At 45.3% G+C, this 14,559-nt stretch overlaps 2 protein-coding genes across 5 annotated transcripts in view; one reads left to right on the forward strand and one right to left on the reverse strand.

Moving 5' to 3' along the window:
* Window positions 1-14,559, reverse strand: part of LOC124344219 (extensin-2-like) — a 271,667-nt gene that overhangs the window by 41,206 nt on the left and 215,902 nt on the right. The window lies entirely within an intron of this gene.
* The window catches only part of LOC124344131 (excitatory amino acid transporter 1-like), a 35,554-nt gene that overhangs the window by 8,430 nt on the left and 12,565 nt on the right, over window positions 1-14,559 (forward strand). Inside the window, exon 1 of one of the 4 annotated variants that reach the window (XM_046797590.1) lies at window positions 12,497-12,857. The exons of the other annotated variants lie outside the window; for them this stretch is intronic. The gene's annotated coding sequence lies outside the window, so the exon portion shown is untranslated. Of the gene's footprint in view, window positions 1-12,496; window positions 12,858-14,559 lie in introns of those variants that run through there. 4 annotated transcript variants of the gene reach the window in all.

Here is a 14,559-nt window from a genome sequence, read left to right on the forward strand (position 1 = left end):
GAGTGGAAGAAAGCCGTCCACTTTTGCCACGTCAATCTGATATATCCCTATTCATTCGAATATATATATATATATTATAGATATATTATATGGCTACCAGCCCACGCCCTCTTAAACTCGTTGGCAAGTTGTTGGAAGGAAAGAAAGAAAGAAGAAGATTTCTTCTTTTCATACCACTTCTGCGATCCAACTCATCATCGCCTCGACGATGCTCACCCCATTTCTGTGAGGATCCTTTTTTCTTTCGTTTTTTTTAGTCATTCTATTTCGATTCCCGTGCGGAATAGACTGGCCAGCCTTTCAAATCATTCGCTATTGGAGATTAGTTCGATATTTACTGGTCCTAAAGAAAAGTCAGTTTTTATAATAGTTGTCATTCAGTAGTAGCCCGTTTTGTGGACTTTCAACAAATATTGAAATGGGTCAGGTCCCAATTTTCCAAGGGGGATCGTAGGGTGCCTTCGAGGATCAATATAACCCTCACAAACGGAAAAGAGAAAGAGAGAGAGGAAGATGGAAGAGGTTTTTCGAGCGGTTTGGTCAAGCAGCGACGTCACGGAGTTGGGGTTTTTGATTGTTCCCCGTTGAACTGGACAGACGAAGAAGAAGATGGAGAGGGTTATAGGCAGCGGCCAAGAGGATCTCGAGCAAATAGAGGCATAACAACAGACAGCTTTATAGCTTTATGCAGTGCATCGCTGTTATAGTATATATAGATAGGCTATATTGGGCCCTGGATAATCATGCTTTATTTCGCCGACACTTATTCTCTGACTATCTCATAATTCCAACTCTTGGAAACTTTTATTTATTTATTTTTTTTTTTAAATTCCCCCTCCAAGCTCCTTGCGTCCAGATTTTTTTTCTTCTTGAGGATTTTTGTTATAAAATAAATTTTTCTCCGTATTTGGCTCTATCGCGGGCAGGAGCTGTAAGCGGCCGAGAGCCTCTTACCGCGTCCCTCTGCTGTCGAGTGTTGATAAAGGCATCAGGGTTGAAAGAGCCGAGTCCGAGGAGAGGCCCGTCGAGCGAGCGAGCCGACGAGTTTCCAGCGGAATCCCCTTGAATGCTTCGCTCGGCTCCCGTTTCTGCCTGTCTCCACTGGAAACTTCTTGGCGTATAAGAGCTTAAGCAATGCGCACCGATAAAAGCTATATCTCCCCATATAGTCGGTCTTTTCACCAAACTGTGGCCAGGCTATAGTGGCGACTATAGAGTTGAGACTGTCTCCTTGCTGATTCTTCTTCTTATTTTTTTTATTTTTACTTTGCTTCTCTTTCCGTTTTCATTCCCTCCCGGTCATCCTCAGCCGTCAATAGCGAGGGAGAGAGCTGTGTGTGTGGCCATATAATATTAGAAAGAGAGTTGGGCAGAGCTTGTGTGTACGCGTTAAAGCCTCTCTTTTATGATGATGATGATCAACTGATCATATTCCCATTTGGCTACAGCCCACGACGGGCCGGGAGGAGGGATATCCGAGACACAAAGAGACGGAAAGAGAGAGAATTTCATCGCAGCGTGGATTGCCATTTCTGTGCTATCTTCTACTCGCGTTTAGAAAGGCTTGATTTCATAGACGAGTTGTTATGGCGCTGAGCTGGGCGAGCGTCTCAGAGTCGGCGCTAGTGCTCCGTACGTACCGCTCTCCGTACGTACCGCTAGGTGTACACAGTGTATTATTAGTGTTGCAGATTGATTGTCTTAGTCTTCGTCGTCGTCGTCGACGACTTAGTATAGTTCGCTTATTAGCCATCCGCGTTGGCTCTTTGGCTGCTCCTTTGCGTTGGACGAGAGCTGACTTTCTCGTGTCCCTTGGAGATTGTTAGACCCCCTCCCGCCCGACGTCGAGTGAGCGAGCGAGCGGAGATTACGCGGAAAAAAAAGACTCGGGAGAAAAACTTTTTCAACAACGGCGAAACATAAGGGCAAGACATGTTTGGCTTTGTCCAAAAGGATGAAGTACACACCCAACAGCCAAGTACTAACAAACAAAACAAAATAGGACACAAAAAGTGCACACGAGGGTTTACAAATGGGACGTGGGCAGGCCCCAAAAAGATTCTTTGCCACTCCATCTCTTAGATTTCGGTATGCGATGCTTATTCAGCCTAGATGTTTCCTTTAGTTATTATTATTATTTTTTTCAACTATTTTCTCCCGCCTTTCATATTGGCGTCTTTTTCTTTCTTCGCGAGCAGCAGCAGCACCGGCCCGTCCATTTGGCCCTTTTGTATAGCGAAAAAAACCCAGCGTCTTCGTTATTATTACTGTGCACACGTGAAGGATTACGATACGCTCCGTTCGCCTTCTATTACGATGGATACTCGTGTATGAAATTGGATGCCCTCGAGTCTTTGGTTCGGTTCGGTTTTCCTACTTTTCCTTCTTCTTCTTCACGTTTCCTTTTCAGATTTTTCGTTCCATACAGCCCCAGCGTTATTTTATATTCGTGTCCCCCCCCCCTCTCTATCTATTTTTCCGGCCCAGCACATAACTGTGTTATTATAAGTCCTATAGAATCTATCCGTTTCACCTTGTTGGCTAATATGTTATTTGATCGTGCGACACAAATCGTGTAAAAGGGGGGGATATCAAGAGTCGAGACTGAAATAATAGCATCGCCGTTATTTCTCTGCCGGTGTCGTCTTCGAGGCGACGTGAAGATTTTTTTTTCTCCTTGTTTTGAATTTCTCTCTCTCTGTCTCTCTCTCGTTGGCTTTAGTTCATTTTCACAGTAGTTGAGGTTTATTTTTTTAAAAAATCCCGTTTGTAAAGCTGCACTCTTTGATATAGTTCGCATCCTTCTTTCCTTGTGTGTGTATATTTTTGTTGAAGGAGAAGACAGTCTAGTCCTAGTTGATGTATCAGTAAATATCCAGTAGGACAAAAGAGGAGAAGAAAGGAAATGTCAAAAGGGAGGAAGCAATATCTGTGGTAGCCGAGGAAGAGGAAGTGCGCTCAGTCTTATGTAAATGTCGGAATGGCGGGAAATAAGCCAGTTTTTATTGAACGCTGTGTGTGTGAGAGAGAGAGAGAGTTGCTCTATAGGGATGAAGGATGGAAAGATGAAGAGATAGAATAAATAGTGCCAGAGACATCACAGAGGGGGAAAGAAGGGGGAAAAAAAAAGAAGTAAAAGAGGCGCAACTATTGAAATAAACCACAACAGGATTCCGGTGCGCCCGTGTCTTTTTCTTCATTCCGAGAATGAAACCACCGACATCTACTGCGATCGACACGCAGCCGATCCCGATCAGTGCGTGCCGCTTGAAGAGTAAGTAAGAAAGAAAACGCACCGGTGGCTTACATAACATGTCTCGATAGGCTCGGGTAAAATCCAGGAAAGGATTCAACTACATTTCCTTCTTGTCTAGATGCACTTTCCGTATGCCGCTCCCGTGTTCCTCTGTAATCTTCTTCTTTTTCGTCTGAACGCTTTCAACGTTGAAGCTCTACTTTTGTTTCGTTCCAATTTTTCTGAAAGTTTAAAAGTCTGAAAAAATGTTTGAGAAAACATTAGGCGATGACATAACGGATAGCCGTCGATTGCCTGCACTGCTGTCCGTCGTTAGATAACGTCTCGATGTCCTCGCGACCCGATTTCATTGGAAGCGAAGACTTTGAGTTGTTCTTTTGTTTGCCATGTCTATATTTAGTTGCGCTCTTTCTTCTTATTGGCTTTGTTACAAGCTCGGGAGTGTCATCCTTCATTTGTCGACGACGCGTCTAAAGGAGGCCTAGCCTAATCTTAACGAGCCCTTATATTTGTGTTGCCTCCCTGCTGGTTCATTGTATATTTTGTTGCTTTCGTCAGACGTCATCGACGACAATGTCGTCGTCGTCACACTTTCACGCGGAGAGGGGTAAAAACAACAACCAAAAACCGAGTTACATGCCGAGTCACCGATGATGTCGTCCGCTCTCTCTCTCTCTTTCTTGTCGGGGAGGAAAAATCTGAAGACAATCAGCGCGTGCGTGTGTGTGTGTGTGTCGTTGAGTCTGGAAAACGTCGATCGCCAATAATCGGAGCAGCAAAGAAAAGGAAAAAGATGGATCGCCCCCCCAAAAGTTTTTCCTCTTTGCTGACCGGGGAATATTGAAGACACACAAGATCGATGGCTCACACACACACACACACACACACACACTCTAGACAACGTACACCCCGGGAATCAAAGGCAACCAGATCCTCACCGTGAATAAAGGGAATTGCGCATCCATCCGGCTCGCCTCCTCCCTTTTTTATTTATTCGCCCCGTACGTACTGCATAGTTTTGCAGGACGGTAAGATGGTGTAAAATATTTACGCATTGGCTCGCACCCAGTGCTGTACTCCTGTTGACACGGAGCATATAGAGACAGCGGCTGGGGAAAGTAGAGGAAAACTGAACGATCCTCTCTTCCTATATTCGTCTTATTGGCCTTCGCCAGATCGTTGTGTATAGCTCCTCACACTGCGTTGGCTTCTTCCTTTTTCCTTTTTTGGTGGGCGGGCTGCGGCTTACTATTCTTGAATACTCTCTTGACCCACCCCGCAATATGCTGGTTCCCTTGTGTTTGTACGATGGAACAAATCCCTCAAATTTTGCAGTGGGAAGAGGAACGCACAAAAGGCTTGATAGCAGTATATATAGGTACTATAGTAGAGAGGGCGGTCGCCATGGCAACGTCAAAACAGGTAGACGTGCCATTTATCAAAGCAATATGTTTATTATTGCGGTCATGGTAACATCCTAGGAAATGAAAACAAGAAAAAATGAAGAAAAACCTGTAAAAAATTAAATGCGTTGCTCAGCGCTCAAGTCGACTGTCAGGCGGAGCAATTTGCATTGATATTAGTCATTCGGGTGAACATCGGTAGAAAATGAGATGTAGATTTTTCTTTTCAAAAAGAATTAATAGGAAAAAAAAAATGAGCGGCAGGAAGGATGTTCTTGAAATGCCAGGAATAAGAAAAAAAGGAAAGAAAAATCCAAAAAGGGGTTTGTGAAACTACACGGAAGTTAATCGGGTGAAAGTAAATATGGAGCGGACGGGAGAGTCACCACAAATTGGATGGATAATCAGAGGAGGAACGTTCTTTGGCGGAGGTGCACACACAGGTCTCTCTTTACATCTCTCCCCCACGTGTATAATGAAGAGGGTCGCCTTCTCTCTAATTCGCTATTTTTTTTCCTTTTTTTCTTCTTTCTTGAGCTGCACAACTGCGTACGCACATTACGCGTCAAGACATTGTGGAGGGAAACAAACAACCGCGGAACGGTTGCATCCGAAATGTTCAGCAGAGAGAGAGAGAGAGTTGAGAAAGTCAGAAAGCTCGTTATACAAGAACCTGTCAAGGCCACCAGGTTCCTTCCTTTTTCTTCCTTATTCCTTTTTCCTATATCCTAACGTCGGTTGCTTCGTTCGCTGCACGCGGACGAAGCGACTTCTTTTGTTCGTTTTCTTCGCCATTGTTCACCAATAACTAGGCGAGTTCTTTTCTTCCCTTTCCAACGTGTATAGGTTCCCCCTCCTCTTTTATATTCCTTGTTCAGGTTCTCTCTCTCACTGTTTGCCATTCTCCTTTTTCCTGATTCTTCTTTTCTGTCTCTCTCCCAATTTTTATTTTTTATTTTGTCGAGATGGCCATTTTTTGTTTTGTTTGTTTGAAGATATAGACGTCGTTGGGATAGCCTCAAACAAGGAGGAGGGGAAGAAAAGACCCCCGTTGGATAGAGAGAGATATACAGCCATCGTCGAGAAAAAAGAGAATAAAAGAACCAACTCAGCTGATTGTCACTGAACTGCTGCTCCTGCTTGCTCCTGTTGTACACGTCAGGTCCTTTTTGTCCCTCCTGTCAGAAAAAAAAAAACGCGATCCTGGCACTTATTATGACTATCGTTGTCGTAGGAACTGTTTGCGCTCCTGTGGACGATTGTGAAAATATAAAAGGGGAATTCATGATGTCATCAGGTGCCTCAATGACATCAACCGCACCTCAATGGCCTGTTGGAATTGTCTATTGAGTGTGTCGGAATCTTGTTATGATGGAGAGTGAGAGAGCCTCTTTGGATTCACTCTCGCCTCTCGAGTGGACAAATGTACAGCCACGCAGGGAAAAACGCAGGGCGGTTATTATGACTCCCTCCTCATCTCTGTCGTTCTGTTTTTCTTTATTTTTTCTAATCGCCATGGAGTTGCAGTTTCCCTCTTAGCTACGACCAAAGATCCTTCTTCTTCTTTTTCTTCCGCTGGATGTATCCCGAGGAGAGGGGGGAGGAGAAGAAGGGTGCTGGGCGACGGAGCGGAACGAAAGGAGGGGGGGGGGGAACGCGCCATTGTGATGCGCTCTGAGAAGGGGCAGCACCGAGGGCCTTGATTGGACTCGGGCGGGCGACGTGTTTCATCCGGATGTAATATCGGTTCGCGAAGCTTGCCAGTCGCCCCGAGAGAAAGATTGAGAGGGACCAGCCGCGTTCACAACACAAACGCACACACACACACACGCACGCACGGTGGGGGAGAGGGGACAGGCAGGAAATATCCCTTAATGAGATGATCAATTCCGTTCCGTTAATGTTCTCCGTGATTACTCTCTCTCTATCTCCCTACTCCTCCCGACTCATGAATAGCGCCGTCGAGTGTCTTGAGTGTATGCAAGACGAGCAACGGTCGTTGTCGTCGAGAGTTTGAACGCCACAAAACACATCAACCATCTCCCGTAAACGAAAAAAGAAATCTGAATAAATGTCCATCCTATTTGAGCGCGTCCGTCAGCTTTGATGTCATCTGATTGGAGTTGATCAAGCTATGATATATCGCCTCGCTGGGTGTAATAGTCCCGAAAAGCCGTCGTCCGTCGGCTGAAAGAAGCTCTAGCCTCTCCCTCCCCCGTCCTTTTTTTTCTTTCGTGTCATTATGACATTAACGCTATGAAAATTCAAAACAGCGACTCTGTGCACTCTTGTTTTGAAGAGGAAGTCTTCCATTTTTGTGCATTTTATTTATTTATTCTTTTGGAGTCTGTGAGATTTTGTTGACAAAAGAAGCGAAGTTGACGCCCTTTTGCTTTTTCCTTCTTCCATCCGGGAGTGTGTGGGGCGGGCGGAATTTCTGAAGAGACAGTTTGAGTTGCAAAGAAAAAGCTAGGCGACGGCATAGGCGAGTTGTTGTTGCGGAAATCAACCAACCAAGGACGGCTCTGACTCTTATTTATTTCTGCCTTTTCTTGGGCGTCTTTATCATCTTCCTCTGTCGTCTGTTTATCTCCAGCTCCAGTCTCTAATATATACCATACATATTATATACATACAGCATATATAGATAGCATGAGAGAGAGAGAGAGTAGTATGCATGTTGGATGGATGGATGAATGCGTTTTCAACGGAGATGAACGACGTCGACGACTCTACATATATGAAGTCGACTCGCTTCATGTTTCGTTTGGATCTTCGCCTCCTTTCTGTTTGTGCGTGTGTGTGCGCGCCAGAGTCTTTATGCCTTTTCTCTTTTTCTCTCATCTTCCGACGCAGACCGTCAGCGAGGGACGACAGAAAAGAAGATTGACAAGAGCCTAGAGACCGAAATTGAGACTTTGGGGGAAACTGATTGATCTGATGTTGGGTATTAATGCCTCCCCCCCCCCCCTTGCTGTATATTGCGTCAACACATCAGGTTCCTGGAGAAAGAAAGAAAAATCATCAAAACAACTTTTATTTTTCTCTCTTTCTCTATCCGGCGGCCTCATTTCGTTTGTCCCCGTGTGTTTGTGTTTGAGAGATTTGATCGTACGATGAGACTCCCGGCGATCCCGGTGTCCAATATGTAAGAGCTAGGAATAGATGCTGTTGCTCAGCAGCATGCAATGTTATTAAGGAAATGAATCTACGTCTAGGTTACAAACTATGTGTGTGGATGTATGTTGTATGTTAGCTCTTGTTTATTTCTCGAAATTGTCTCTGGTCCGTTTCATCTTTCCGCCTTTTGATTTTGTCTGAATGCCCCCCCCCCCCAGCACTTATTTCAGAGTAAATATGGACATCGTACTCGCGACTGACCCCTCCCTGAAATCAGTCAACTCTCAGCCGTATTTTTCTTGGTTCGTTGTATGCATAATACCACCGCCGCTTTGACAAAATCCTCTTTTCGTTGACAGTGAGCCCAACGGTTCAAAGTTAACAACGTGGACGTTCAAGAGATTCTTGAAAAAAAAAAAAAAAAAGTTGTGGCAAGCCGAGATCGATTTGAAACTTGCTACTTTTACTGAGCGCATTTGACATTTTAGAACTAGCTTCGTTCCCGCAGGATCAGATTCACTTTATCAGCGAACCTTCAGTCGCAGAATAACTGCGTACAGGAAGGGCTGTTGATATATTACAACTGGCTGAAATCTAAATAAATCCTGCTGTAGTGAAAGGAATTTCAATTGACCACTCATTTCCTTGCAGCTTTTAGTCACCCTTGTTTCTGTGTAATCACTTCAGATCGCCATCACCTGAGCGATGTCTGAACTGTGATTATTTACTTTGTACTATTTTATCCGAAAGAATTGATGTGTTTAAGGCAACAGTATTTTAAATGTTTTTAAAAAGATTGTATTAATCTGACTGAGAAATTAGTCCAGCAAAACTTTACTTTAGCGATTTTGTGTATGAAATTTCAGTTAGCGATTTGAGGTTTTGGGTCGTGAATAATCGGAGTCGTTCTCGGGGGAATAAAGTTGATTTTCTCGAAAATGGAGTTGAAATCAAACTGCATAGTTGTGAACCAGTTTGTTCCCACAATCGATTTATAATCGTCCCTTCTCACGAAAACGGGAAGGAATCCTTCTTGGCCGTTGTACTTGACTGTGACCATGCAAATGCCGATAGACGGAATCACCTTTTGATTTGCATCGAACATCTCTCTCGGAGCGGGACGTAACGGAGGCTTCCCCAGCATCTTCCATGTCGCTTGGCTGATTACGGACACTGTCGCTCCCGTGTCTAACATCATCTGAATGGTTTTCCCTTCGACATTGAGGTTGACGCAAAAGCTACCGGTGGTGCGACTTTGGATCGTTTTTAAGGCTAGCTGGCGCTGTTCAATCGAGTCTGGTTGGCATTGGGAGACATCGGAAGAATTAAAGATCCGGTTCCAGTCCAAATGTAGAGAGGGAAACCAAACTCTGCCTAGGAGATTGGTCGCGTACGAATGCTCCATCACGTGAAGGGGCAGCTGTAAACTTTTGCCGGCGTAGTTCACATTGGCCATGAACTTGCCCACAAATGGAATATGGGACCCCGTAACACCCAACCAAGGCTCGGTTATCGGCTCCAATTTCGGCTGGCCCAGCTGCTGCCAAATGAGCTTGCCAATGATCGAAATATGACTGCCGGAATCAATTGTCATGGTTACCGGTTGATCATTGATCTTGATTTCCAGGTTGAATATTCTTTTCGTAGGCCGAGTAATCATTTCCGATACTTCAATGGCGGCAGCCTCGGCGCCCAATTCTGGATTGTAGGGGTTCGTTTGATTACTTTCGATGTCTCTCTTCGTGGTTTCTTTTGGTATCACGTCGTTTTCCACACAAGGCTTTGCCTTAGTTACCACCGACCGAATCGGGGGTTCGCAGGTAGCGGCCGGAACAGGTTCAGTTTGGCAAGTTTGGCGTTCGCAAGTCTCAGTTTCTGGAAGTCCACAGACGGTGCTGCTCTTCCTGGCTTTCGGCCCATCCTCAGACTGGTTGAGCTTTTGAATTGGCGGGTTCTGGCGGGAGTTTTGAGTTTGAATGCCAGAATTGAATGACTCGCAATTTGTAGTCATCGGTTGGTTTTGGGGATTGGCGGGCAAAGGGGTCCCCCCGGAAGAGTTGTCGGGTTGTTGGGAATGACAACTCCCTCCGTTGGGATTTGCCAGTTGCCGGAATTCTGGCAAATCTTTTTTAGATCCGGGGATTATTTGCCCTGGGGCCGTAAAGGGTAAATCCATTTGATGAACTAATTCGATGATTATCAAAGAGACAATCGGATGAGTGATTGAATTTACTCGTGGATAATCAATGCAGAATCTTATATGACCTAGAGCCGGGAGGAACCCGTTGGCAAGGGTCGTTTAGCATCTGTTTATCGACATAGATGGAAATGCCAAATGGTGACTGTGCGCAAATTGATATTTTCGTCGAGTCAAACATATTTCGCATCATGTTCAAATTAATTAGTTGAAATGTTGGAGATCGCTTGAACGGCAAATGAAGGAGATTGGATGGGGGATACGATACGGCGATCAGAGGACGACAAGTAGTTCTTTGACAGGCAAGGCCACCTAGTTGTATAACGGGCCATTAAGAGTCGCGGGCATTATGCGCAGACACAAATGGGGCTCGAGGGACGAGTACGAACATTTCGACATTGACACACACGTCATGATTACGACTTGAAGACTTGTTAATTCACCAACTCGAAGATGGGGTGGTTTTGTTGACATCGTGACAATACGCTGCTGGAGTTGCGAGTTTCTTAATAATCCATACCGGAACTGCATCCACGCTTCAGGTCCTCCTTCCCTCTGGGTACGGTCGCTCCCTTTTTTTAAATATTTTTTTGGCCGTCATATACTTAGGTATACATCCGCTGGCTTGTAGCGCTGGATTTGCGCATCAAACTAGCAGCACAGCAGCAGCAGTGGCCACTCTCCTCTCTCTCTTTATATGTGCTATTTGATTTGAGATTCCTAGATTTACTTTAGGGCTTAGAGAGTCCGTGACATCCTGCTTCCCTCTTGTTGGTCTGACCAGAGGATCTCTGTCTATTGCTCTAAGCAGCATCGGGAAACACACAGACGGAGAGAAAGAATATAAATCCCTGGGTATTGTTTGAGATCCTCTTGTCTCTCACCCCTTGAACTTTTTTGCCAATATGATCAGGCTGGGTCTATAAAAAGAATACAAAGTTTAAGGAAGGAAAATCCATCTGGCGATTCGCCATTATTATCGATCGACATGATTCCTTCTTTTCTCCCTTCTTATTGTAAAATAATGAAATCGTCGTCTAGATGAAAGATGTGCTGCGCTGGCTACTTCTTCCTTCTTCAGTCGCTGATCGTTGCCTGACATGGAATGCAAAGATGATCGATGTGTCCTTGCCGCACATTTTGTCCCGTGAACAATGTCTTCAACACATAAAACGGGAATCCCAAATGGATTGGAATCGCGTGCACGGGATGGCCCGGATGTGTTAGCGGTTGCCCCCGTCGTCGATTGATGTGCCTCAGCAAAAGAATTCCAATTCTCCGCACGACGTCAAACTTCGACTCAATACCCCCCTCCAAAACGCCCACACCATCCCATTCTGATGGCCCATTGATTTTTTGTTTCACGCTTGTACTTTTGGGGGGGCTTTTTTTCCCTTTTCTTTTGTTGCTCGTTAAAAAATGTCCTCGTGCTCGTGGAGAAAGAATCGGAATCTAAGAATGAAAACGCCTTCAATAGAAGCAGACAAGAGGCGATACACATCTGCTGTGTTCTAGTCTAAAGAATGGGAAGAAATCCCGATCCATTCACGTGCTCGTATAGACTTTGTATGTGTGTCGCTCTCGCTGTGCTCCATATGTACATATAACCAGGGATCCAGGAGATGCTACAGGGATGCCCGGAAGTATCGAAAGCTCATAGCTCCTACTTTTCTTCTTCTTCTTCTTTTCATTACCGTTCTCCCCCTCTCTCGTTGGATCTGTGCTGCTCCACGCAGTTCTGCCAAGCACATGAGCAAATAGTATTTAAAGAAAAGTCGAGCAGTATAGGGAGAGACGTTCATGGTGATCCTGATGGCTCTGTGTATGACGGAGGAGCCGATCTGGTTGCTCTTTTCATGGCCCACTAATCAAAAAAGCTGCTGGGCGTTCAATGGCTCGGGGAAGGAATGAGTGGCCATCTCGGAAACGGAAAGAGAGATGGAAGGACCGTTGCAGAGGATAAGATATATATGAAGGCCCTCTAGTCAGCTGGATGAAACAGTCAACATTGACAATGCGCCGTGGGATGAAAAGTCCCTTTTTTTCTTCTTCTTATTTTTTAGATATATTTGCTGGATCTCCTACTCTGCGTGTATCGAGGGTCTCTCCAGTTTTTTCTATTCCCGTCTTTTGAATTCTCTCGAGTCTCTTGTTTCTTATTCGCTTGAAAATTTGCCGTGAATGGAGCGTGCGGTGAAGCCGGCCGCCGCTAGAGTGCACAATCTTCTTTCGATGATTTCAAAAAAAGGCCCCGCTCAACGAACGAACAAATGCAACCAGGGGCGGTTTAATTTTACTTGACGCAATCTGTCTATCCACATTTCTATGTTAAGTGCGAAAAATATGTGGCAGCTGCAGCAGCAACTTGTGACGTCACTAACCGCTTTACACCCAAATGCGCTGCGCTCGGCTTACAACCCACTGGCGTCGACTGGATAAACAAATAACACAGTTTTCGATTTCTCTCTCTCTCTTGTATTTATTTGATCGGGGAAATGTGAATGCCACGCATTAATATTAGCGTTGCAGGCAGCGGTGGACGTACGAGGGAACAAGTATTTTTTTTTAAACCCGAAGAATCGGTGTAAACGATGTGGTGTGGTCGCGTCGTTTGATGCGATCGTCACGCCCCCCACTCTGACTCTCTTCCACATCTCTCTCTCGGTCGGTGGCCCTGCTGCTCTGCTCTCTCCTTTGACTTTGGTTGTTGTCAACCTTGGGACCCGCTGACCGCCATCAGTCTCCAATTGGCCGACGGTTAGACCGGTTTTGTCCAATCCTTTTCTGATTATTCAAAAGCGTCAAGTGCCGTGTTAACTCAGGTTTGACGACGATTGTTGTGCCAGTGCCGCAGCCGGAATCAGCCGCCTCTATCGATCAGGTGTTTATTATTGAGTCTCACTTTTATATTTTCAAATCAACTTGTCTGCCAATGTTATTGCATCGTTTTTTTGTTACCCGTTGGCCGACGTTGTGGTTGCTATACAACAACAACAACGTCCCGTGCCCGGTGTGTGTGTGTATGTGTCCCGCGATCCAACAGTTGGGTGTCGAGTGACTGTAACAAATCAGGAAAACCACAGGAACGAGACGGAGACTATTGTCTCTGATATTAGATCCTTTAGAACTTTTGTATTTTTTTTTTGTCCCGATATTGTCCACGCTCGTTCGGCTGGCACTTTTGAGGTTGTCGTTGTTGTGTGTTGGAACGTTTCATGACACTGCAAGCGGGAGCTCTATAGTGTACAGTCAGACAGGAAAGAATCAATAAATTCTATGGCAACGCCAGTCTCTCTCTCTCTCTCTCTCTCTCTCTATACATATGGATGTATAAGCGACGCACTTTTAGTCGAGGAATTGAAGCCGATCGAGCGTTCCGCCCCAGTTAATATCAAAGTGCGTTTTGTTTCCCATTTATCGAATGACGGGCACCCGAGAATGCGCAGAGTCCCAGTTGCGAAATCATATGCAACATGGTCGATAAGAGATGACCACTCTCTTTAGTATGTGCCAACACTATTAAACTAGTTATAAATCTATGCAAAGGGTATTTCCCTTTGTACGTGTGAAGGGTCGTACAGCTGTTGCGCAGGTTATGTGCAGCGTTGGGCAACGCTGCAGCTGGAATGTTGCCTCAACGACGCGAATACTTGAAGCGGTTGAAACAAAAACAAAAATAAAACAACAGTGGGAAAAACAAATCTCGAGATAGAAAATGGTGACAGTGTCCATTTGCATACTTGTTTGGAGTCGAAACCTTTAGCCAGTTCCTTCTCTCTCTCTCATTGCCCATAAGGATCTCCCTGCGGATAATTTTGTATAGAGGCCTTGTTGATTGATGATTATGTTTCACGCTTTTATTGCTTGTTTTTGTTCAAAGGAAAAACAAATTTTTGTTTGGCTTTAGCGGGTCCATCGACCTCTTTCCTCACCCCCAGCGGCGTTTTGGCGACTGGCTCCCAACTAAAAATACCGGGCTCAGCAATCTGCATGGGGGAAGATGCAAACGTCATATTCCTCCCAAAACAGAAATAGGAAGGACTTTGCGTGAAATGGAAAGCGTCTCCAGTCAACGCAACCTCTCACTTGATGACTTTGAGAACTCTCCAAATCCTTTTTGCAAACTCTTGGCGATCGTTCTAAATTCGGGACTGGGGAAAAAGAAGGGACAGTTGCATTCACGCAAAAAAAGAAGAAAAAAAAAAAGGAGTTTAATGAATGCACGAAAAAACGTGGCCCGTTAGAAGCGCCCGGTTCCATTGAGAAAGGAGATGAGGCGAGAGAGTGAGGAGAGGCAACAGCAGTGCGGGACGGGTTTGATATCTCCCCGACAAACAGTGACGGTGGATGGTTGGAGTGTCTCAATCTCTCTGGCTCGGCGCTTATACAAAGTGTCGACCATTGCTTCTACTCCCGCGTTCGGGGCTCTTTGGCCGTTATCGACCCGATGATGAAACGAGTGCGAAAACGGTTGCCGCTGCGCTGCACTGATTGTTGATGAACGCGCACGTCATCGATGCCATTTCGATGGGGATCGATGGCCGCAAGAGGAAAATGTGAAGGGCCAGATGACGACATTCCTA

This window comes from Daphnia pulicaria, chromosome 6 (genome assembly GCF_021234035.1).
Source record: "Daphnia pulicaria isolate SC F1-1A chromosome 6, SC_F0-13Bv2, whole genome shotgun sequence".
Lineage (NCBI taxonomy): Eukaryota > Metazoa > Arthropoda > Branchiopoda > Diplostraca > Daphniidae > Daphnia > Daphnia pulicaria.